Below are 23,950 nucleotides of genomic sequence, written 5' to 3'. Positions count from 1 at the left end.
TAGGATATTTAATCCATCTTGTAAGACAATAATACAGAAGTGAGAATGACCAATTATTTTGTTTATGTGATTTCCTTGTAGGCACTAATATACATCTCTGGAGAATATTTTCAGGCAGCCTGAATAGCTGTTTCATGCAAAATTTCCCCATGTGCTGTCTCTAAGAATCTTCTGACAAATAGATATCTATTTTTAGTTCATTACTGTTCAAGCTTTTATGAAAAAAATACTCAACACAGAACTATTTCTTTGTTGTTATTGCAGAGATGCAATAAAAAGTAATAAGCGAAGATTAAGTCTGGGTTTTTTTCAGGATATAGAAAATGCATGTAATTTAGTTTCTAATGCAAATTTTTCTGTATATTGCAGTGCATGATAACTTTTGTGATCCAGTTTCAGACTGCGGTCCTTAAAATTCAACCTTAAAATTCAAAGATCACAGTAAGAATATTCTGGGAATCTGGTGCTTTCAGCTCTGAACAAACACTTGGAAAGTCTGTTCAGGAAATCTCTTTTAGAGATGCCTGGAGATCTTTCCTACTTAGCCTATCTAGAATCTGGATCTTATCTAGTAGGAAGGAGATTTGTTCCAGGCCTCACTTCAATGGTGACTATTTATACATTAGTCTGTTGTCTAAAAAGTAGAAGTAATATTGCAGTTTGGATGAAGAATCCTCTTATCTTTTCTTCCTGCACAGGAATGGCAAAAGGCCAGGATCTTCTGCCGGCAGTCCTTACAGATCCAGCAGTTTTCATCTCTCTCTTGCAGAGAGTGCAGGATGGAAAACATTCCTGGTGTGATGGGTGTTCACTTGGATTGTAAGAATGTATTGTAAGATGAGTGTGTGTCTGGAATCCAATTGTTTCATTGCCCAAGAAAATGATCTAAAAATGATCCCCTTTCCACAAAAGAAAGATTCTCTTGGCTTCCACTTCTCTGGGTGGCACAGGTGGAGATTCAGGTGTTGGTGCAGGTTTATTCCTGAATCAGCCTTTTGAACTCGTGTGTGCCTAAATTCTAGTTCCTGATTTGTTGTCACTTTAGGTAACTAAATTGTCAGCAGATTTGGCCTGCAGTCTGCTGTGATAACTCTTGCTCATGACAAAGTCCCTCTCCTCAGACTTTGGAGTCATTCTGTGAACTTATGTAGATGTGACTGATTTATGTTAAATTTCTGTGATTAATTTCCGTATTGCCAGAACCTCTTGTGGCTGGTTTATTTGTGACAATTAAGCTTCTGTCAATGAATAATTTTAGACTAATACAGGAAAACCATAACACTTGGAGACCTGTGAGGTGACGTGGATGGGCTGAGGCTGTAGCATTCCCATGGCCATGGTTATTTGCCAATCTGCTGTCTTCTCTAATTGGAGCATAACAACCATGGCCATGTATCACTAAGCATTGCAACATCAGTCTCTGGCCTTTTGCTGAACTCTGAAGAATTGTGACTTTTCTTTGAACTCTGAGCTTTTAGTTCCACTGACCCTATGGCCCATTTATAACTGCTGTGCCATTTATCACTCTGGGGCTTAGAAATATGGTTGGGGGGAAGGACTCAAGTGCAATCATTCACACCTATGGTCTCTTTGTATTTGGACTTCACAGTTTCTGTGTAGTGTAACTGATAGGGAGAGATTAGTTACAAAACTGTAATTCCATTGAAGGATTGTGATAATACCCTACCATAAACTGTATGTGATGCTCAAGAGGTTTGACATCATTGGGGTTCTGAGATTAAGTTACAGCATCTACTATTAGTCTCTGTCAGCATCTGTTTTAAAGCAGGTTTTTGTGCAACCCCAGTGTAAAATATAGAATATTTTCTGAGTTAGGAGACTTGCTGTTGCATTAATCGTCTCAGAATCATGTTAATAGTTAAACCATAGCATGACATAAACCAGATTTGGTGCAAAAAGACAGAAATATTTATTTTTCCATGCTACAGAGGAATTCTCTGTACTGACTACTAACAAGGTCAGGGGATATCAGTTTGAATTGGAACTACTTTGACATTTTAACTCTGAGAAAAAAAAAAAAAAGGCAAGCAGCGTGTAAAACTCAGAGTTACTGGTGAGTCTGAAGTATCATTCTGGGAAAAAAATCTGTATATTTAACAAGCAAAACAAGCTGACTCCTTTTCATTCTCTTACATTCCCTTTCCCCTGTATAGCTTCTCCTATTTACGCACACATACACACTTAACTGTTCTTGTGCCCCTAGGAAACTATGGCTTCCCCTTCTTTAAGCTTTTCTTCACACCTTCCTTTTACTGATTCTTCTTCATTTCTCCCTTTTGCCTTTTCTTGTAAATTTTTCCATCACTTTAGGAGAGAAACGGTTGAGTATGTTGTGCTTTAATGTGATTTTGGCCAAAGAATGCTTATTTTTAAAGTGATTTTCCCTTGTGTAGAAGAAATAAGGAATAACTTTAAAACTCCATCCACATATGAAGTTGTGCATATGGGTGAGAGATCTTTTCACAACTCATATGAGGTAAACTCGATAAGGGAGAGTTCAGGCAGCCAAATAGCTCCAAGACATTGGGAAGAACTTTCTTCTTCTGAGAATAACTCTCCTGTTAGGAGAAAAAGAGCAGGATATTATATCAAAGTTTGGAATTTCATACCATGGAAATAAAAAAAAAATGTTTTCTTTGAAATGAGAGAAATGTTTATTTATTTCTTCACTACAATGTAAACTGCTCAGAAAGAGAATGATTGGAATAATTATTTCTCTTGGCATTCTCTATCAAAGACTCCCATTTTTATGCAAGAGTCAACTATTTTATTTGCCATTCTTCCTTATGCTTCTTTTTGCCTCCAGTGTCCAGGTTTCCTGTTTGGGTGGTGTCTCCTGCCATTCCATCCCTCCACGAACACAACATTCCTGCACTGTGTTATGATGTAGGATGGAACGAAGGCTGCACAGGTACCTGAGCCCTTTTCCTAATGCCTGCCATCAGAATTCTTCCTTAGGATAGAGAAATATTAAGTTCTTATGAAGGTTTCAATTTATGCCTGAAAAGTAAGAAAGTGAACTATTTTGCGATATATGTCAAATTGCACAGTTAAACTGTGCCAAGGCATCTGACAACTGTCCTTGCATTTTCAAATCCACCTTTTTCTTTACTAGAGAACATGACTCGCTCTCTGGTGCTACTTGGTTTACTGTGAATTTTATGGAAATTTCCAAGTTTATTAGAAGGGAAAAAAGCAAGTGATAAGCTATCAAAAGGACTAATTAGCTCAAAAATCTCAAGCCACAAGAAAAAAACCAGAAAAAATTGTGGACATAATTTTTCCTTTTCAGCTTTGGATCCCCAGTGCATATAGATACTTTCTTGAAATTCTGATTAAAATTTTTGATGTCCAGGTGAGACATAAGACTGGAGAGATGGGGTGGTTTTTTTCTTCAGGCTCAGCTCTTACTGTTACTCAGCTGTAAGTACTTACATGCCAATATTCAAACTTTGCCTCCTCAGCCTTACATTAAGCTTTGCAGTAATTACCATTTAGAATAAAGAAGTGTTGTGGTATCCCAGTGCAACTATTGGTTAGTGTGCAATGCCACTTATGTTTAATTAGCAGATAATTGGTCATTAGTAATTGTAAGTTTTGTATGTACTGCTAGCCTTTGCTGTGTTGAAAGGGTTTCAATTTTCATCCATCCAGGATAAAGTACTTAAGCCACTTTGTCTCTGTATTCAAAGTGAGTACTCAAATGAAGCCCTGTAAATCTTTGTTCCCCTCAGAGGGGAAAATGTAAATGACACAAACCAGTCACCATGAGATGTTTTAGTGCTGGCCTGTTCAAGATGGTGTCACTTATACAGTGTTCATAAATCAGTTGGGTTTTAGTGTAGTCTAAAATACTCCATTTAGTTTTAAAACTAATGTGAAGCAGAGACATAGAAGAAAGGGAAGGTTATTCCAGTTTAACTGTAGACAAACTGGTCAATTGTTTGATTCTTGCATAATTTACTGGAAGCCTCTCTGGCACTTCCTTGCTCTTTTAAGTATTGCTCAGTGGTATGCAGTTCAAACTTTTTTTTTAATTGCTGTTTCACAAAAATTGAGACAAACATTTTGGTGGAAGCTTCAATAGATTTATTTTGGAGCCTATGTATTATGTGTACAACAGGGTTAGTGTTTTTCCTCTTTTCTGTACAAAAAGACACGGTGCCCTCTCATAAAAACAAACCAGAAGAAAGTGAATATTCTTCTTCTAGAGTTTGGAAAAGGGATCTTTATATTTGTGGTCAACAGATTGAGGATTTGATTTAGTTACAGACAAGGTGCCTCTCCACAGGAGAGTTGATTTCATAACTCTGCCTCTGTAACAAAAAATTATTGTCTGTCTAAGAAGTAGGTGCGTGTGTTTTAGAGCTACCTGGGTGAAGTGAATTTTAGTTTTTCCTAAACAGTTCAGAGATCACTGAGTTGCAGTCTGTGTATCATAGTGATATAACATCACTCTCTTCCGATAGCTCCACACATGCTCTTCTGATTGGGGGTAGAATTAAGATTTTTAGTCCTGAGACAGTAAACCTCAGGGAATTTCCCGCCCAAGTGTGCAGAAGGAAAAATTGGGACTATTAAGTTGCTTTTATTTTTGGTTAGTTTTTTTTCCTCAGTGGGTTATGAAAAAATAAATAATTAAAATTGGACTAGAAATAATGTACTGAGCTTGCTCTGCTGAGAGGTGCAATGTTGTCCTTCTCAGTAGGAGGACAATTTAGGCTGTAAATAAAATGAGTTGGCTCAGTTGTCCAGGGTCTAAAGGGGTAAGTGGGAAAGGAGGAACCAGCAAAACCTGCACAGTGGTAAGACCCAACCTTTAATTTACCAAACCTACCCTTACTTCTACAGCTCCACACAATTTAAAGACTTACCTTGGCATGTATATGTGTATTCTATTGAATAAACTCCGTATCTGGTGATGTGGGTTTTTTTCATATGGTTTATATGATCTGTAATAGATAGTCTTATCCCTTCCCCTCACATTTGAAAAGAATTGTAGTGACTGCTGATGCTGTTTTGTAATGTGCTTTTTTAACATCCTGTTCTTCAAATGTGAAGTTCAGGAAAAAGTCTTTTATTTTAGTGACAGCAAAATGCCTGCAGCTTGGGTTCCTTGAAAAAGTGAAAATGCTTTGTGACATGAATGCAATTTACCCTTAACATTCTCTGTACAGTGCTCTCTGATCTGTTTGCTTCCCATGTACTTTCAACCCCATTGAAAATGCCTTAAGGTCCCACTTGATAACACTCATGAGACAAAGTGTGCTGAACTTCTGCAGGATGATCAGAATGGTCTGTAAAAAATTCACGCACCTGAGTGCTCAAAAAGGCTTGGGACAGATTCCTTTCTTCTTGAGCTGGCTTGTAATTTCAGGTTCCATGATGGTTTCCTTACTTGGATTTGTGTATACACATTGCAGATTCATTTTTGGCAGGTCTCTACTTCTGAGTATTACAGAACATGCAAATTCAGGCATGAAAATATATTTTAAAAGGTGGTATCTTGATTGATATTTCCTTGATTTAAGCTATCGTAGGAGAGAAAAAGGAAGAAGAATAATGATGAAGCAAAAATTATCCTACAGCTTTTACGTGGGAAGGTGTGAGGAGGTGATGCTGACTTCAGAGGAAAAATATGAAAAAAAAATCTAGTAATGGTGCACCTGATTTGGGGTCTTTTTGTTGGGGTTTTTTGTTTGTCTTGTTTTTCCATAGTTGCATAACTTGGTGTATGGTATGAATATGATTTTGCATGTTATTTTCTTTTCTTATTTTAATGGAAAAATTAGAAAGGTTGGATAAATTTCCTTTATTCAATTTCATTAGAAGCACCCTATCCTAATTCCTTCTGAGGAGGAAACAGATGCTGTAAATACAGTAGCACATGTTTAAATATAATACATCAGGAAAAGATGGCTATTATGTGTATAATAGCATTATGTAGAAATATTAGGCAAGACTGTCCACTTGAAACAAATCAAGCACTGTCAATACTGTTCTGCCCACAGATTTGCTCTTAGGACCATTTTGTGCTTACCTTGAACGCTCTTCTAGCTTATCATAGACTCTATCTGTGATCTACAGCCAAGTTCAGCTGTATTTAGAAAACTTTTTGTTCCCCTCTGCAAGGCAGTTTCATATATAGACATTATGTTTTCTAAATCATATATGCTGTAACCAGTTACAAATTATTCATCTTTTGGGCTGAGACTGAAACCTTCTGGTTTATTACATGCCTTACATTATTTCCTTCATACCTAGTCATTCTTAAGGAAAAGTAATAAACAGAAAAGAGTAGAGTGTTATTTTTATTTTAGTCATGCTTGAAAACTCCACCCACAATTATGGTTCTGCTGTCTCACTTCCCATGTGTGTGGAAAGAGGCAAAACTTAAGCCTCTTATAGTCTAATCACACAAGACTCTCTGAGATAAAAAAGAAAAAGTAGTATTGCTTGTTTTGCAGAGAGAGTAAAATGAAACTCAAAATAAAGAAACAAATCCACAGAGAGGAAATCACATAAGGACACAAGGAGTTTAGATGTATAAAATTTTACAGTTTCAGATTCTGAACAGTCATACTAAAGCATCCCCATGGCAGTAGGCTCCCTATGCATGTCTTTTCTGTATTTCAATTTCCAAATAATTACTGAACAATTTTGGTGATACAGGCTGAGGATTTTGAGTTTTGGGTATTGGGAAAAATACTTGTTTCCCAAAGGTAACATAAGAAATCTTTGGCAGAGGTGGGAAAAACCTCACTGAATTTCAGTGGGTGGTTCAAGGCATCTCTTCTCTGTTTTGTCTGTTTTTCATGTATTTTAAATCTATGGCATGATCAGTGGATTGTTGGAAAATACTTGTTCAGTTTGGGAGTCCTACTGGTAGAGGACCACTCCAGGACATAACCCTCATCTTATTTTAGCAGCAGGTAGGTAAGGAATTATGGCTTGGCTTCTAGCTTTGATCTTATTGTTTTAACTTGAGAGAAACTTCTCACATTTAAACATTATATTCTGTTCTTTTTCAAAGTTGTTTGTCGCTTGTATTTAAAATATAAATAGTGCTAATTCATTAGGCTGTTGTGGTCTAGAACCTTTATTTGTACCTTGCCCAAATCTTACTGTTACAAATTTAAAACAAACAAACAAAAAATATTTAAATAACTCCAGCCTTGGAAATAAAAGGCATGACTTTGAAATGTTTGTTAGGCCTCAAAAGTCTTTGTATCAACCTATTTTCCATTAAATATACATTTTTGACACTAGAGTGGGAATAACTTTTATGCCAATATTGTAATTAGTAGCAGGAATTTTATTGTGTTCTGTATAGATACAGAAACACATTACTTTCTAATTCCTTTTCTTCCTTCGCATGTTCACTGTTACATTCTTTGCTTCTGTAGAATTTTTATCCTGCAGACTGTGAGAATCTTTTCTCCAAAATACCCATATGCAGCAAGTTGTTTGCATCAGGTTTATAAACAGAGACTATAAGCAACTGCAACTTGGAAGAGAACTCATAATTCAGATTATCTTTAGAGAAACCCTTTTGTTATTCTTCAGTGGAGAAACTTTTCAAGAAATAGTGCAAAATTGGTCTGAGACTTGAAAGGGGTTTTTGTTAGTTTCTTTTCTTCTTTGCTGCATGCAGTAAAATTTTACCTTGTATATATTTTTGAGATTCTTCAACTTGCAAAGTCTGAAAAGGCACATGAACATTTTGCTGTGAGAGGTGGTACCTCTCTTTATGAGGAGACCGGGAATGTCAGTCATGGCAGCGCTTGGATAGTTTTCAAGTAATAAAGTGTGAAAGGCACCACCACAAACATGCTTGTTATTAAAAACATATGGATCTAGCACCTGCTTGTACACCATTGGAAATCCATTGCCTGAGCATAACTTGTGTTGCTGCCTCACACTGGATATTTCTCCCAGATCTTCCAGATCCTCAGCTCCAGGTCTGTGCTTAGTGCATCACCATGCAGGTCCTTTGGGAAAGTCATGCTTGCTCCAAGTCTCCTTGTATTTACATGGGGTGGAAAGTGGAAAGCCTCTCTTCCCACCTGGCTCAGCAGGAATGCTGACTGTGGGCTGTGGATGCACGTCAGGAGTCTGCCCTCAAGCCTTTGGTGTAGCGCCCAGAGCTGCTCCCAGGTATATTCTCTCCTCTCAGCACTAATACCTGTTCACAGTGCCCTCTGGAGTGACCTGTGGCTCCATGGAGAGTCACAGTGTGCCTTCTGCTTCCCTCAAAGGCCAATATTTGGCTTTTTTGTTGTTTCCCAGGGGGTTCCCACAGGAATCACTCCCTCTGGACCTTGAGGGGGAGAGAAATGCAGAACAAGCCATATCCTCAAGGGTGTGGGCCTCTGTGGGTTGCTGAAGGCATGATTTTCTCTAAGAAATAGCTGTCGTAAATGAAACTAACAGATATAGAAAGAATCAAGTCTGAATAACTTTTTTTGTTGCCTATCATTTGGGGGTTGTTTGGTTTTCTCCTATTGCTGAACCAGTTAGGGAAACAAGGGTCTCTCTGACTCTCCTGTATGAATGTTTCTATATAACCCATCAGACCTGAAGTTGTGTTATTCTAATGTAAGAATCACTTTATTTTTCTGTTTCACATCTTTTCCCATGCTTTCTTTTCAATGGGATCTGAAAACTTTCAGATTTAGATGGCAAAACCTGTAGTGTAGGAGCTCATTAAATACAACACAAAAGGAGTATATATATTATTCTGAGGCTATTGTGAGGTAACCAAATACTATAATCCTTATTTATGTGATGGAGAAATGGAGCCACAGATTTGTTCAAAACTGTAAAGAATTTGGTATGCTACAGATTTGGAACATAGAAGACTTCTTGGCCTCCTGCCCCAACCACCAATAAATAAAGCTTATTCTCATTAGAGCTCAAATATAACTTGAGCTTTTGATCTAGTACTCAGGGAGAATCCTGGCCTTGATTTGAAGATGCATTTAGTAAGCTTGTGTTCTTCCATAACTGATTTGTGTCAAGCAGATTTATCACCTTGTGTTATGTAAGAAGAAAGCTGGTATGTGAGATGCTCCATAAATTGTAAGGGTAGGAAGGAGATCCCCCCACTCCCAGTTCAAAGTGCCAAATTTTTCTGTGGGAGAATATGTAGTGTTTGGGTATGCACTGATATGAGCTCTTTCAAGCATGTTCCATTTAAATATTAGGTTACATCCAGTCGTTCCATTCTGTTAAAATATGCCTGATTTCAATGTTATTCTTGTCAAATGCCCCTATCAGAAAAGTTCTTGCTGTCTGCCAAAGCTTTGGTTTCTGCAGCAGGCCAGGCCCTAGTTTTTCTAACAGCCCTATGTGCTGTGCTATGTCAAGATTTTGTGTTGTTGCATGGTACAGTTGGCTTCAGGTGGCTTTCATTGATAGTATGGAGAGTACAGCCTTCCCTGTGTGGTTGGGGACTGGTTTCATCTGCTCAGTGTGTGCATTACTACAGGATCTTCCCTTTGCTGCTCCTCACATTCACAGAATCACAGAATCATTTAGGTTGGAAATGATCTCTGGGATCATCAAGTTCAACTTTGATTGATCTCCACCTTGTCAACCAGAACATGGCACTAAGTAATTTCATTTCATGGCACTAAGTCATGGCACAAGTCAGCTACGTCCAGTCATTTCTTGAACATCTCCATTGAAGGATGACTCCCCCACCTCCCTAAGCAGCCCATTCCAATGTTTAGCAATCGTTTCTACTGGAAGAAATTCCTCCTGGTGTCCAACCTCAACCTTCCCTGGTGCAGCTTGAGGCCATGTCTTCTTTTCCTGTTACAGATTGCCTGGGAGAAGAGACTGAACCCTATCTCATCACATCTGCCTTTCAGGTAATTGTAGAGAGTGATAAGGTGTCCCCAAGACTTCTTTTCCCTAGGCTGAACAATCCCAACCTCAGCTGGTCCTCAAAGGACTTACATCTACATTGAGTATCTGTCTTCTCGTGGGTCCCTGGAGCTGCCGTGGTTTGCACCAGCTGAGACCTCACCTGGTGTGTACTGATTTTGCAAGAGCAATCCCACCTGGGACAGTGAGCTCTGGCTTTCTATGTCTCTGATATAAGCAGAGTATAACAATTCTAAATTTGACTCACCTATAGCAATTGCTTTAGCAAACACCAAAATAGCTCAAAATACTAGGAAAGCTTTTTGAGCCACTCACAGGCTTATATTGCTTTTATGTACTGAGAAAAGTAGCGAGCCTAAATGCAACTATTCCAGGAGGTTTAATGTCACTCCTAATGTTTTAGCAAATTATGTGGTTGCATTAAAATGCATAACTGCATATTTCAATTACAGTTTCCAGGCTCTAAGTTTTCTAACCTCTTCCAGGATTTGTCATAAGGGACTTGTGCAGCATTTGTGATTTCTGGCACAAACCTGGAAGGGTTAATCATTCTTTTGTAAGTACCTGAGATTTTAGCAGATGATTTTTTTGCCTTTTTCTGAATGCCACTTTGAACTTCAGATTAATCTTCTAAGCACTAAGGGCTTTAGGAGCTCATGATATGATGGAAATGTTTGTACCTATTCTGACTTATTTTTTCATTACCTTGATGGATAATCAAAAATGAGTACAGATGAATGATCAGATTAAAAGTGAATGCAAGAACTAAGCCAGATATATAGTTGTGGAAGATAAAACCCAGCTGAAGGGGTGAGCTTATTTGAACATTGCAAAGTACTTTTTTTACATCCTCTTTAGGTGCTGGTAGTATTGCAGCTCTGTGCTACTATTACCTGTAGTGTCTTGTATTTAATGTAGAAAAGATGCTGGGAAGTACTTGTTTCATCTCTAAATTATTAGCTCAGGGTTTGCTGATGTTCCACGTTTAATCCTGCATATGCTGAGGGTTTCCAGTAGAGGTCAGGATGACATTGTCAGATATTTTGTAAATGCGTTGACCTGAATACGAACCTTCCAAGACTTCCCTTATTCTCACAGGCAAAATGTTTGGGTGGGGTTTGTTTCTTTTACCTTTTTAATATGCAGATAATGCACTATGTAAGTATTACGGTTTCATCTGGACTTCATCAACAACTTTGTAAAGTTTGGTTACAAACATATCGAATTTCTTCAGAAACTGTGAAAATTGGGAATGGATTAAAAACAGTGGGAAGGGGATGAGCCTGAAGAGCTAGCGCTGCTATTAAGGTAAAGGTCTGTTACAATGCAAGTATTAAGACTAGGGAGCCTGACAAATTGGTTTAGAATTGTTTTAATTTTTTATACTATGTGTAAATTTGTACAGACATACTTGTATATGCACACATATATATATGCATGTCACACATACCTACACAGACATATTTTTATATATCAGCATAGATATATTTTTATCTAAGACTGTGCTACACACACACAGCAGCAACACTTAAGCAGCCTTTACTTTGACAACACATCTTGGCTTTTTCCTTTTGGCTGCTGTCCCCTGATTTTAGTAAAAGAACAGATCTGGCTGAAAAAGTAACCCTATGGAATAGAGGAAAAAAGATATGTTTGGTTGTTTGGTTTTTTTCACCTGTACCAATTAGTTGATTGGTTTTGCAGCATAGCCATGCAAATAAACATATCTACCCAATGCACTGAGCTTCCAGTGCAATAAGGACTGCCTAAGCTGGCTTGGCAGCTTGGGAAGAGCTAGGGAACACAGTTTGTATTTAAAAAAATTAAATCTTCTTCCAGACTCTGGAAAACAGTTTTCCAGCTGGGGTAGATTTTGTGGCAGGTTCTATAGTGCCGAACCAGAAAGTCTGTGTAGCCTTGTGTGCTGGTGCTCTCACCTGACACTGGTGACGTTCTTATGCACAGACATGTCACAGAACAGCTTCACTTCACTTATTTTACACAGTTCACTCCTGGCTGGCGTTTCAATATATGTTTCTAATTTCAGATTTACTTTAAGATCTCAAATATATCTACACATGTGCTTGTGCACACACTACACACAGGAAGTTACCTGTGTTGTATTCAATGCCTTCTTTTGCTTACAAAGCTGTGGCATTCAGGCTCCACATACTCACTGGCGCTCTGGTTAGAGGCACATCAGTGATTTACAGGTTTCACACACAAAGCCTTTTGTAAAATGTGTGTTTTTCTCTGGATGTGTGTAGGGCTCAACTCCTGCATCTGAGCCTTCAGTGGGCACCCACTGCAGGTGCACTCATGTCACAACTGTTCAGACACAGTTTAGAATCTGCATTCCAAAAGAGCTGGAGCAGCCTGTTGTTTATTGCACCTTAGACAAAATGGCTTTCGCCACTTTTGGTAGAAACCAACTACAAAATGCATGAAAAATCCAGGCCCCAAAATGCAGCTTGGTTACCTAAATGGGACAAAATGATGTTCACCGTCTCTGAGTATAGAAAGCGTTATGGAGGAAGATAAATAGCTGAGAGTGAGGTGCAATAAGAAGACTATGAAATAATATCTGCTTTTCCTGATGTCTGTTCTAAATTATCTTGACATAATAGGTTTTATCAGACTGTGATGTACTTTCCAAGGAAAGTGGTGAAAGTTCATATTGCTGGTGACATTAATAGCTAGACTGGAAAAACCACTTTGAATGCTTATAGGGAATGAACCAAAAAGTTCAGTGAGACATACAAGGTAGCTCAGTTGGTCTCATTTGATTTATATATTGTGACAAAATAAAATCAAATATCATGCTTTATTAGTTCTGTTTTAGGAATTATTTTGTGTCCACATAGATGTTTCATCTTTCTATTGGATACAAGGATATTTTGAAATCAAGCAGTTCTGGACCAAGATGGCAGCAAATTAAATGAAACAACGGTGTCTCACATTATCTCCTCAATAATTTATCATAGTAGGCAAGCATAGTTTACAAATGACAAGGTCACCTTGCATTTTAGGGGGTTAGGTTTTCTTACTAAAAAGTGGGTCTCTTTCCTCCTAGTGATTCTTATAATTTAAGAATTCTGCCTAAGTGGGTGGTGAAAACATACTTATTTTCACATAAATCCTGAGAGAAGGTCATTGCCATGCTGGGCATTAAATACAGTTATTGGATGAAGAAGGGCTGTATTTCTCTTAAACTCAAGGATGTTCAGCCCATGAAGACCAAATTACTACTTCTGAGATGAAAACTCCCTGGGTGCTTGAAATTCAGGTTTATCTTGACTAATCAGCTGTTAAAAAAAAAAGTAATTCTATAGCAGAAGGAGATGGCAGGTTTTATTTATTTATTTTGCTTAAGTGTATTTTTGAGAGAAGAGGTGTTACTGGTAGATACCAGAGTGGCCCTTGGGCTACTTGGGCTTTATAAAGAGTTCTTCCTGAGACACCTTTGGGGTGTTTAGCTCAGCCATTTTTCAGTTCTTGTCTGTCTCTGCCAGGTGTTTGCCCTCTGTGTAGGAATAAAAAGCACTCTCAGGTACTGCCAACTTTTATTCTGTTAGGTTTAACCAAGCTGTCTTCCTGCAGAGGCCTCCGAGAAACCAGAACCATAAGTACCCTGCGTCCCTTGGTAGCTGTTTTCTGTCACCAGCCCAGCTTTAACTCATATCCCCCATAAATGGCACACTTTCAGATGGCCTTGCACAGTGGCACTTTTCCTATCTTTCTCTGAGCAAGGCAACGCTGATGGTTACAGTACTCTGTCAAATGGGGTACCAATACTTGCATCCTTCTTGCCTTTATTTTCCTGACTAGCTGCCTTCTGCTATGCCAGAGTACATGGTCTTTTGTCTGACCATAAAGCAGTCATTCCATATTCACCATTTGGAGGCCTTGATCTCTTGTAATACTCCAGGTAAAACATTTCCCATGGTAACTGGCATCATGCACATCTTGGCAGCACCTAGCAAATAAGAAAAGGAGGAAGGATCTCTGTTTCAATTTTGCCAGCTTCTAATCTTGCTGGCCAAGTTTCCCACTTTTCTTGACTCGGGCAGGTTTGGTTTTTTTTGAGGTTTTTTTGTGATGGGTTGTGTGACTTTTTTCTCATATTATGCAGTAGGACAAAACCAACTCTAGCTCATTTGGAATGTGTAAAGAGATTAAAGATGAAGCATGTAACTGCCTTCCTGGTCAAAGCACAGAGTTAACACTATTAGTGAAGTAGATATTAAAGAAATAAAGTACAAAAATATTTGTAAAAGAGTGCTACTTCATTATGGAAAAAAATACCCACTTATTTCTGCAATATGCAAAGTACCTGTTTTCCAGGGTAGTGTTTTAGGAATGTTCTCTCCTGAGGAAACACCTACCATAATTATAGTTATTGTGGTTATTGCTGAGTAGTAACTCCTCACTGTATGTCTTCTAATTCAAATTCAAAGATTTGATTTATACTTGTTTTTTATTACATATACATTGCAGTCTTACTTCACTTTTCCCCATTCCTTTGCAGAGGGGCAACAAAATTTACATTCTTATTATTTTTAGTTTGTTTTTGAAATATAAATTGAAAATGACACAGAGCATCAAGGGAACAGACTCAGCTCCTTCCTATGCAGTTTTTTTTCTGCCCAAATCCCTTATCTGTAATTTTGAATATGACCTCTTATATTTCAGATCCACAAAGTACTCATACTTATTACCTCTGATGTTCAAATAGCATCCACTGAAGTATTTCTAAAGACAGGGTTTTTTCTGTTTCTGAAATAATGTAGTCTTTCGCACATGAAATAGTAGTCTCTTGTCCTGCTTCCAAATTTAGTTTAGTACATTAGATTTTTAATAACCAAAAAGTTATGCATAAGTGCTACCATTTTGATAAAAATAATATAGTCTTTATCACTATTCTCAGATCATGGTTTGGAGAACAAATATAAGCTATGTGTACTAAATTTTGAATGTTTGATTTTTGTGGGGAATCTGAGTATAAAAAAGATTAAATTCCATTGTATCTAGATCTGTATTGTGCTCTTATTGCATTTACTGTTGTCCCATTCTGTATGCTTCTTATTTATATGCACCTGCCTCCCAGTTAAATCTTCATTAACACGCACATCTGCAGAGGCTCTGCTTGCTTTCATCTAAATTGAAGCATTGGATGTTTTAAACCATATACATTTTTATCTTACTTTTTTTCTGAACTTCCAAAAGAAGCACAAAATTAATGGAAAACCCAGAAGTGAAAAAAGGTCACAATATTAGTAAAACTTTGGGACTCTGAAGCCTTTTTTAGTTTTGCAAGGCTTCTGTTTTATTTGAATTTATTTTTTTGTATTCATTGCAAATGTAAATGTGTATGACAATTTTTATTATACAATATGGGACTGAATGTTGTCTGGAATAGTTGATGTTCTTCCAAGAAAGCTCTTATTTAGTAAGTGAACCTCTTCAAAAGTCTCCCAATTCTGGGACTGATTACAATGGGAAGCAAGGGATCCACTTTACTGCTGCGCTCAAGGAGAATAAATTTACCCCTGGCATTGACACCTTAAGTAAATCATGGGCTGTACATGTTGTGTCTGTGTTCAAATGAACTCACATTGAAAACCTGACTGTGTAAGAAGATGTAACAAATGCTCACTGGTATAATGATTGGTCTCTGTTCAGTACTAGAAGCACAGAACTAATGCCTAGAATACAGAGGCTGAATTGTTACTCCTAAGGACAAAAAAAAAAAAGAAATATAACCATTACTTCAGGTCACCACTAAGGTCACTGACAGCACAGCATGGGGGATTCAAGTAGAGCAGCATGACTGCGACTCGCTCATGGCTGTGAAAGAGATCTTTAGTCCCCATTGCCACTATATGATTAAATTGGAAGAAGAGAGAATACAATCTTTTGTATTTATTTACTTTTTACAAAAGAAAGAGAAAATCTGAAAAATGAAATTTGAAAATAATCCATTATAAATAATCATTGCTGTAGGTCCTGCTGTTTACTGTTCCGTAAAGATGTTGTCTTTTAAATTAGTAAAATCAGGGATGAGTGTGTTGGTGGGGAGACCCCTCTGCAATCCATGCACTGCTTGCTTTAATAATTAGATATGGTCCTGTTGTCACACTGGAGTCCAGCTTTTATCATTCTTGGCAGACAGAGCAGAGCAGCACTCTGGCACTTGACCTGCCCATAAAAACTTGAACAGGAAACAGCAATAAATAATCCACTCAAAAGGCCCTTGAGAAAAGCATTGCACTTGATTCCTTGTAGGAATTGCATGTTAGTCCAGTGAGAAAATGGGCTCTTTCAAAACACAAGCTTTGTATTGTTAGCATTTTTTAAAATTTATTTTTTACAATTAAATGTCTTAGTGGTAGCTTGGAAGATTTGTCCATAGAAGACCTGAGGGAGGCTTCAAAATTGTTTCCAGTTGTATTCCTTTTAAACATAGAAATATGCAGTATATACACACACATCCAAACAGCATTTCAAACAAAGAACAAACCAGCCAACATCTTCCTCCAGAGTTGGTCCTGGCTTCTTTCACATGGGGACTCTGATTCTTCTTGTTCTGCTTTCCATGGCAACCTTCACCCTGCTGAAGAGACCTAAGAGTTTGACCCCAAATCCCTCACCTCAGTTAGAACACCCCTGCTCACTTGGGGCCTGGTCATTGAAATTGGCATGAGCTACAAAAACAGCTCCAGTTTCTCTGGAAATGTCTTTCCTCAGTTTTTGAGGAAGAGTATTTAATTTCCTGCTCTAGCCTGAAAGAAACAAGTGATTCTGTTTGTATTTACTGCAACCTATTTATAGTCTTTGACAATGTGATCCGTTCCACAAACATTTGCTTTAATCTCTGGCTTTTCTCATGAAGTGAATTGGAGAAGTAAGGGCATCATTTGTAGTGGGTTTAGTCACAGAGTAATTTTTTTCATGTGTGTACAACAGTCTAATTTTTCATGTTCATTTCAGCACCCTGAATGAATCTACACTACTTGCTAAGAAAAAGGAAAATTTTTAATATTTGCCAAGAATAATTTGAGACAAAAGGGCTTGGAAAGGCTACTATCATGGTTATTACCTTTAGTAAATTGAAATTATCATTACTAAAATGCAGAGTTGTTTTGTTGGGTTTTTCAATTATTATTTTAATTCATGTAGTCTTTGTTTCCAGCTCTGCTAGCTTTTTACTAGACTTGGAAATTTCAGGAAGAAAAAAAAAAACTTTTTTTTAGGTTTTTTTTTTGTTGTTGTTGTTTGTTTGTTTGTTTTAGTTTTAGTTTTATTTTCAATGAGATTAAACTCTACTCATTTTTTCCACTCTTTAGAAGCTTAAGTCCTAGATTTTTGGCTGTTTACATGGGTCAGTTTTATTGAATTTATTCTCTTGGCTTGCTGGAGATACATGTATTTAAAGATCAGGACAGTGATTGCTCAAAGCCAGAAATCCCATTAAATATTTTTTCAATTTGACAGGAATGCTATTTTTTCAGAAAGAAACAGTGTAAGATGAAGAGATTGAAAAAGTTCTCGATCTTCCAGTCTTATATCTGGTCCAAGTCCAAAAGTTGCAAACCTAAATTATCATGAACCTTTTTGTAGAGAGATACAGAACCCAAAATCTCTTTTTCGTTGTAGCTTTTTTTCTTTTGTTCATTTATTTCTGCACTTTAGTCTCCTAAAAAGCACCTGGAGTAACTAACGCAGAAATGCACTTGGGACCACGCAGCAGTTTGAAATAGTTGGATAGGCTGATTCATTTCTGCAATGTTATGATTTCTTTATATGGCACACATTAAAAGGGAAAATGAGGCTCACATTCAAATGGGCTTTGAGCCAGCTGAGGTCTTTAGCTGGCAATGGGATCCATCTTCTGACTGTCCTTGCAGAACAGGTGAAAACTCAGTACCACAGGATTCTTGGGGTGTCCTGCGCAGGGCCAGGAGTTGAGCTCGATGATCCTTGTGGGTCCTTTCCAACTCAGCATCTTCTGTGATTATGGCACTTGCATGAATTTGCCTATTTTGCATAGGGGCAAGCAAGTGGTGCTGGCCAAATATAAGATGGTCTATGGTCGCCACTTGGACCCTCAGTGAGCAGTCTTGTCCCAGCTGTGTGCCTGCTGAGATTTGCTGGTAGGGCTGTCTTAGTGCACTGAAATATTGCATTTATGTGCTTCAGTGCTTGCTCCTTCCTCTTTTTCATAAGCAGACTATTATGAACAGCTTGAATGCCTTAAAATTCTGGTAATCTGTGTAGTTTTCAACCAGACTTAAATGCATGACTGATTTGGTAGCAAGGACATGTAAAACCATTATATTCTGCCTAGTATATATTTGTTAACATATTAGTTATCTATTTAATTTTTCAAAATTTCCATTAAATGTTTAAAAACATTTGTGTCTGTGGCTTTTGCAAACATCCAACCTTTATATATATCTAATTTATTTTTTTGAGAGGTTTACCCTTCTAGCAAGTATTTATTTGCCTACATGGAATTCATAGGTTAGTGGAGAACTCATTTATTTATTTACTAATTTTCTTGGTTATTGACTATGCAAAAGTTTCCACTAATGAGAATTCTTCCCCGTTGTGAATCACTAATACATTAAGTACACTTCAGATTCCTCCAGTAATGATACAATGAGAGTTGCTTAGCTGATTTAAATGACACAGATGTAGTACTAATTATACATTTTAAATTGGCAACAAACACAATTAATTTACTGATTATCTAAAACAAAAGTAAACTTTTTTTATTATAGTAATTTGCTATAATTTATCACACAGCCATTTTCTTTGTGTAATATTTATGCATTTGACAAACCTACAAAGAGATATATAATTAGACCTGTTTCATCCATCACTGGCTGCCTTTTAACTGGAGGTTTTACGTGAACAGCTTACAAAGACACTATGAGATTAACAAAATCATAGTGATGCCATTTTTTAAACCAGCAAATGGAATTTTTTTTGTTAGTATTTTATGTGGATTATCCAAATTGAGTTGTTTTATTTAACTTAGGTTCCTGAAGATATTTTACAAGCTATTCTTTGGGTGGTGGTTTGTTTTGTTTTAGTTTAGCATATCTGTGTTTGATCACAAATTTTTGGTAAAAACCCTAAACAAAATTCACTTACAGGCATTTTTGAAGACAAAAGTCTCAAAAAATACTGCATAAAATAAAATGTTTCTCCTTGTTGTAGCAACAACTCCCTTTCTAAATGCTTTGTGCTTAGGAAAGTTTGGAATTATTTGTCCATGTAATTGGGAAATCAGAGTGAGACCAACGTTTTATTTTCATTTAAGCCTAGATTTTGGGCATTAAAAATCTGCAAGCATTAGAAATCTCCATATCAAGCCCTCTTATCAAGTTAAATATTTGCCTTTTAAATACTGTTTTTAGGGAGCTTCCTCCTGGTGCCCATAGTGGCATTGAAACTTGCCAGATGTATGGCATCATTAAAGTAGTCTTTGAAATCTATATTAATATAGGATAGAGAGGAATATCTTGGAAGACATTGTAATTGTTGGTTCTGGTATAATTCTTTACACTGTAGAACCAGGAGTTAAAAAGAACAAACTACAAACCAACCCCCCCCCCCTTTCAGATCCCCCCTCCCCAATCCAATAGAGGCAAAACTCCCTTTCAGATGTTTATTCTGTATTTTCATGTCACTAGTCCTTCTAGAGGAAAGGTCTGTGAATCATGTTTTCATGGATTGAAAGCTGTTTCAGCTCATTTAAAAATTATGTACATTTTCAGGTAGTGACCCTGTTGTGGCCACTGTAGGCTAGAGAAGGAAATTTTACCAGAACATGTGACGTCCTTTGATCTGTGCCATCATCATGCTCGAGATCCTTGTTTTAGTTAAGAACTCTGTTTTTCATTGAGTTTTTCTAAGTCAAAAATTTTGCCACTTGATTTTTCTAGGTGTGTAATGGGTGCAAGGGGAGTGTGAAATGCCCTATTTGAAATGGAATTTCAAGACAAAAAAATCCTACTCAATGTGATTTTTTTCCACTCTGGAAATTACTATTAATTTCCAGGAAATAATGATATATCTAAGGGGAGAATGGGATGTCCTAAAGAGAGTACAGAATTTAGTTTCCTTGGACACCATCAATAGCAGTGCTAGTGATGACAAGTGCCAGCAGCAGCAGAGTCCTTGTCCCAGGTGAGCAGAGGTGCAATTGAAGGATATACATATCCTTTCCCTCTTCTAGCATGTTTATTTGCCCCTTATCATTTTTCTGCATCTAGAATCACAGCCACATGCCAAGAACCACTTTTCAATCTGTTTTCTTAAAGTATTCTTAAAAAACCCCACACAACACCTCCCCACCCCCCCAAGCTTGAATCAAACAATGAATCAACTACTCAGGGAGAAAAAGCATTTATTTCTGTTTGGTAAAACGTTTTTGTCCTGCATTTATTTATTTGTGGTTTATTAAATGTGAGTTTGGTGATGAGCACTTCCAAAATCTGTTTTCTTCCTAATTTTCATTTATTTGTCTTTTTTCTTTTTTTCTTATTTTTTTTTCAGGAGGAAAGATGGGTAGTGGCAAGTGTACAGGTATGGACATGCAATCTGGCAACAATTAAGACTCCCTTTTAAAAGTAGAAAATAGCAACTTTATTATGTAATATAATTTCACTGTGCTGTACCTTTAAAAAGAAATATGCAGTTGTTCTTGAACTGTTAAACTATATGTGTCACCGATTTATCCTGTTACCAAAAGGATCTCATGTGTCATTTGGCAGAATAACAGCTTTTTCTCCCCAGTCTATTGTATAATTGTGTTTTGTTAGCTGTTTTTGTTTTATAAATACTGTGCTAAAGGGATATCTGAAGATCAAGATTTTTGATGCAGTATTTTTCTTTGCTGTTCTTTGATGTTGACCTTCCCCCACTCTCCTCACAGCAACAAGCACAGTATTTTGTTCTCAACAAGTTACCAATTCTATGTCAGGAAAAAATAATTTCTTTTTCACGTCAGAGTTTTTGCAAGTAAGCCAACTCCATTCTAGCAAATTCCTTGTTGAAATTCTCCTGAAACATTTTTCCCAGGAAAACATAGGTTCATGAAAATTTTCTTTATTTGAAAATCTGCAGAGAGATTCCAGTGTTATCAGTCTTTATGAGTTTGACTCCACAAGCTTGGAACACTGGCACTGGTATTTGTTACTTTTCCTTCTGACAATTTCCCCTTCTAGCAAAAGCAGTGACACAGCAGCTCCGCCTGTGAATTTAGAATGAGACACTTCTCCTGTAATACTTAATTGAAATCCTTCTTATTGAAAAATAATTGAATAAGTTCTTACCCTATCTGTTGGTACTTATGGAGAGAAATTATTTGTTGCCTGATTTTTAACAAATTCTAAATATTGTTCTTAAAAACTCTGTTTTAAAACCATTTGTCCTCTTTATCTTATATCCGTTATACTGAACATATCCAGTTCCCTTAACCCATCTTTCCAGATCCTGCTTGTGAAATATCTTGTCAGTCTGAAGGCTTCCCTCGGGGTTCTCTGCAGCCTGCCTGCCTTTCTCACAGAGAAATGGCCCAACCCAATAGTGTTTCAGCTGAGCCTCCTTGTTGCCAGGAGAGCAGAAAACTTCCCATGTCTTTCCCATGACGCTTGAAAAATAATTTTTCAGTTGACATTTACTAGTTTTGCACCAGCATTAAGTTTTTGGCTTCTGTTCAGTTTGAGTTGCTATAACATCAACTCTGTTTCAAGTGCTGCTTAGCCAGGTAGCAAACATTTCATATTATGTTTTCATTTTTTGGAAACGAAGCATTTGATTTTTGCCTTCATTGAATTGTATCCTCTTGATATTATAGCTCTGATCCGATTTCTGAAATTAGTGTGAAATCTAATCCTGCCCTTGAGGTTACCTGTGACCCCTCCCAGCTCAGTGATAGCCATAAATGTCATAACTTATTTTCTATCCAAGTTGTTAATGAAAATATTGAACGCTTACCAGATTTTTGCCAACACCTTGCATGGTGCAACCCTCAGGTTTGGCAGTGAACCCTTCCTTTGGGAACTGCTCTTCAAATGGTGGTGAATGGCATAACTGTTCTAATGGCTCAGAATGCATGTATATTCTATTTTATTTTTCCTAAAAGAGGTGCACCTGAGCAGGTGAGGTGCAAACCTCAAAACCTTTGTGCTGGCAGTGCCTGAGTGTGCTGAGCTGGAGGAAACTTCTGGAGAGGGAGCAAGCAGAGAAATGTTCCTAAGAGATGTGCCATAACAAGCCAGTGCAGGAGAGGCCTGTTCTCCAGTTGGGCTTCCCAGTGTGACAAATTCCTGAGGTTTCATGGGCTGCAAAAACTTCATACCTCATCTCTCCTGGGTCCTTAAAAGTGGCATCTGGTGGCTGGAAGTTGTCAGCCCTGCCTATTATTGTTGTATTTATACACTAAGAGGAGCAATTGTTAGCTCTAGAAATTAGGTATGTTGTAGACATAGAAGATGGTTTTTGGAGATTTTTCTGACTACACCAAATGTAGTCTTCTGTAGAGAGATTCTCCAAAGCTTAGATCAGGGCCAGAGCCTGGTGTGAGATATAAAGCCTGGAGGAGCTAGGGAGAAACCCTTGCACAAAGTTACTGTGGCCTGGAAACCTACTCTGCTCTGTCTCATCCCAGTGGGACAGAGGACCAGGGAGGGAGCTGGGGAAGGAGTCAGCATTCTCGAGCGTTCTTGCTTAGTGGACACCAGTGGATGACTGTCAGTCAGGATAGCTTCCTGTTATTGAGTTAATGTTTAAACTATCTTCTGAGACATTGATGGTAAATCAGAATGTGAAATTATATTCTAATTATATTCTGAAAACACTTGCAGCTGTCCTGGCATCTTCAAGGTTACAATATTTGTCTTAAACCAGTCAATCAAAAATGCTTAACCTGATAAGAGTTAAGCATTTATTATTATAATTATAACTTATAAATTATAAACTATAATTTGTACAAGAATACATTCTCAGCACATTTGAAAGCCAAATAATCAAAATGATCTAAGAATAGGAAACTTATAGTCTGGCTTAGCTATCATCTTCTGGAATCTGGGTTTGCCACCTGATAGATTTTATAGCTCAGCCGACTAACTGATATAAAGACATGGTCTTTTAGAATTGCCAGCTGTAGATCTAATTTTGGCTGGAGGAGTGGCCAGATGTATTCCTCGCTGTCCTCAGTCTGAACTGGGTTAGTAGGGACTATAAATAGGTTCATAAATATTTTACTATGTCTACATTTTTGCACTGATGTAAAAGATAGGAGGGTAGATCGTTCAGGTTCCTTGTGAGTAACACCAAACAGGGTCAATAAAAAATCATTACCTTTTCTTTAAATAAATCCATTTTGTAATGTTTCTTTAATGTCTCCCTTTTGGGCTGGCCAATGCTTGGTAATAGCACCATCCCTTTCTTCAGCTGATGCTGGTGCTGAAAAAATGGCCACATAAAAATGGTGGTTCCTATTGACTTTAGCCAAGAAAAGACTTTTATCACAGATGATTTTCTTGTCTGTGTAGTATTAACTTGAGAAGATGAACTACTGAAGTGCTATTGTTCAAACAAAAAGGGAGTATTTTGTATTTCTTGCTTTTTTATGTTCTATTCTGAGCAGGAACCTCTGTCCCAGATTTAAATGCTGCCTTTCAACTGAAGAGATATGTGCCTATGTTCTCAGTCCAAGTGCCTCCACCTGCCTTTACCCAAGCTTATTCCAGGTGTGTCAATAACTTCAACTCTAAGGTTGTTCATTGGTAATTTATGGAACAGACAACAATATAGAAATTAAAAAATAATCTACTTTCATTTGAGTCACAAGGCTGCAGGAGAGAAGAATTCATGTTGGTTTGAGTCAGGGTATCTTTTCCTCACAATGTTAAAGACTCCCAAAATAAAAAGAAACAAAAAACCCCAACCAAAAACAGGAAAAAGAACTACCCACAAAAAGTCTTCCTGCTATTCTGGGTGCTGAACTGGGACATTTAAGTGG

At 37.4% G+C, this 23,950-nt stretch overlaps 1 protein-coding gene across 2 annotated transcripts in view; it reads left to right on the top strand.

The window, feature by feature from the left end:
* LOC146445479 (uncharacterized) overlaps positions 1–23,950 on the top strand; it is a 335,842-nt gene that overhangs the window by 5,622 nt on the left and 306,270 nt on the right. The window contains exon 1 of one of the 2 annotated variants that reach the window (XR_014855137.1): positions 23,580–23,678. The exons of the other annotated variant lie outside the window; for it this stretch is intronic. The gene's annotated coding sequence lies outside the window, so the exon portion shown is untranslated. Of the gene's footprint in view, positions 1–23,579; positions 23,679–23,950 lie in introns of those variants that run through there. 2 annotated transcript variants of the gene reach the window in all.

This window comes from Lichenostomus cassidix, chromosome 1, assembly GCF_008360975.1.
Source record: "Lichenostomus cassidix isolate B80296 chromosome 1, HeHo_3.0, whole genome shotgun sequence".
Lineage (NCBI taxonomy): Eukaryota > Metazoa > Chordata > Aves > Passeriformes > Meliphagidae > Lichenostomus > Lichenostomus cassidix.
The sequence above is the reverse complement of the archived record's forward strand: the minus strand, read 5'-3'. Positions and strand labels throughout refer to the sequence as shown.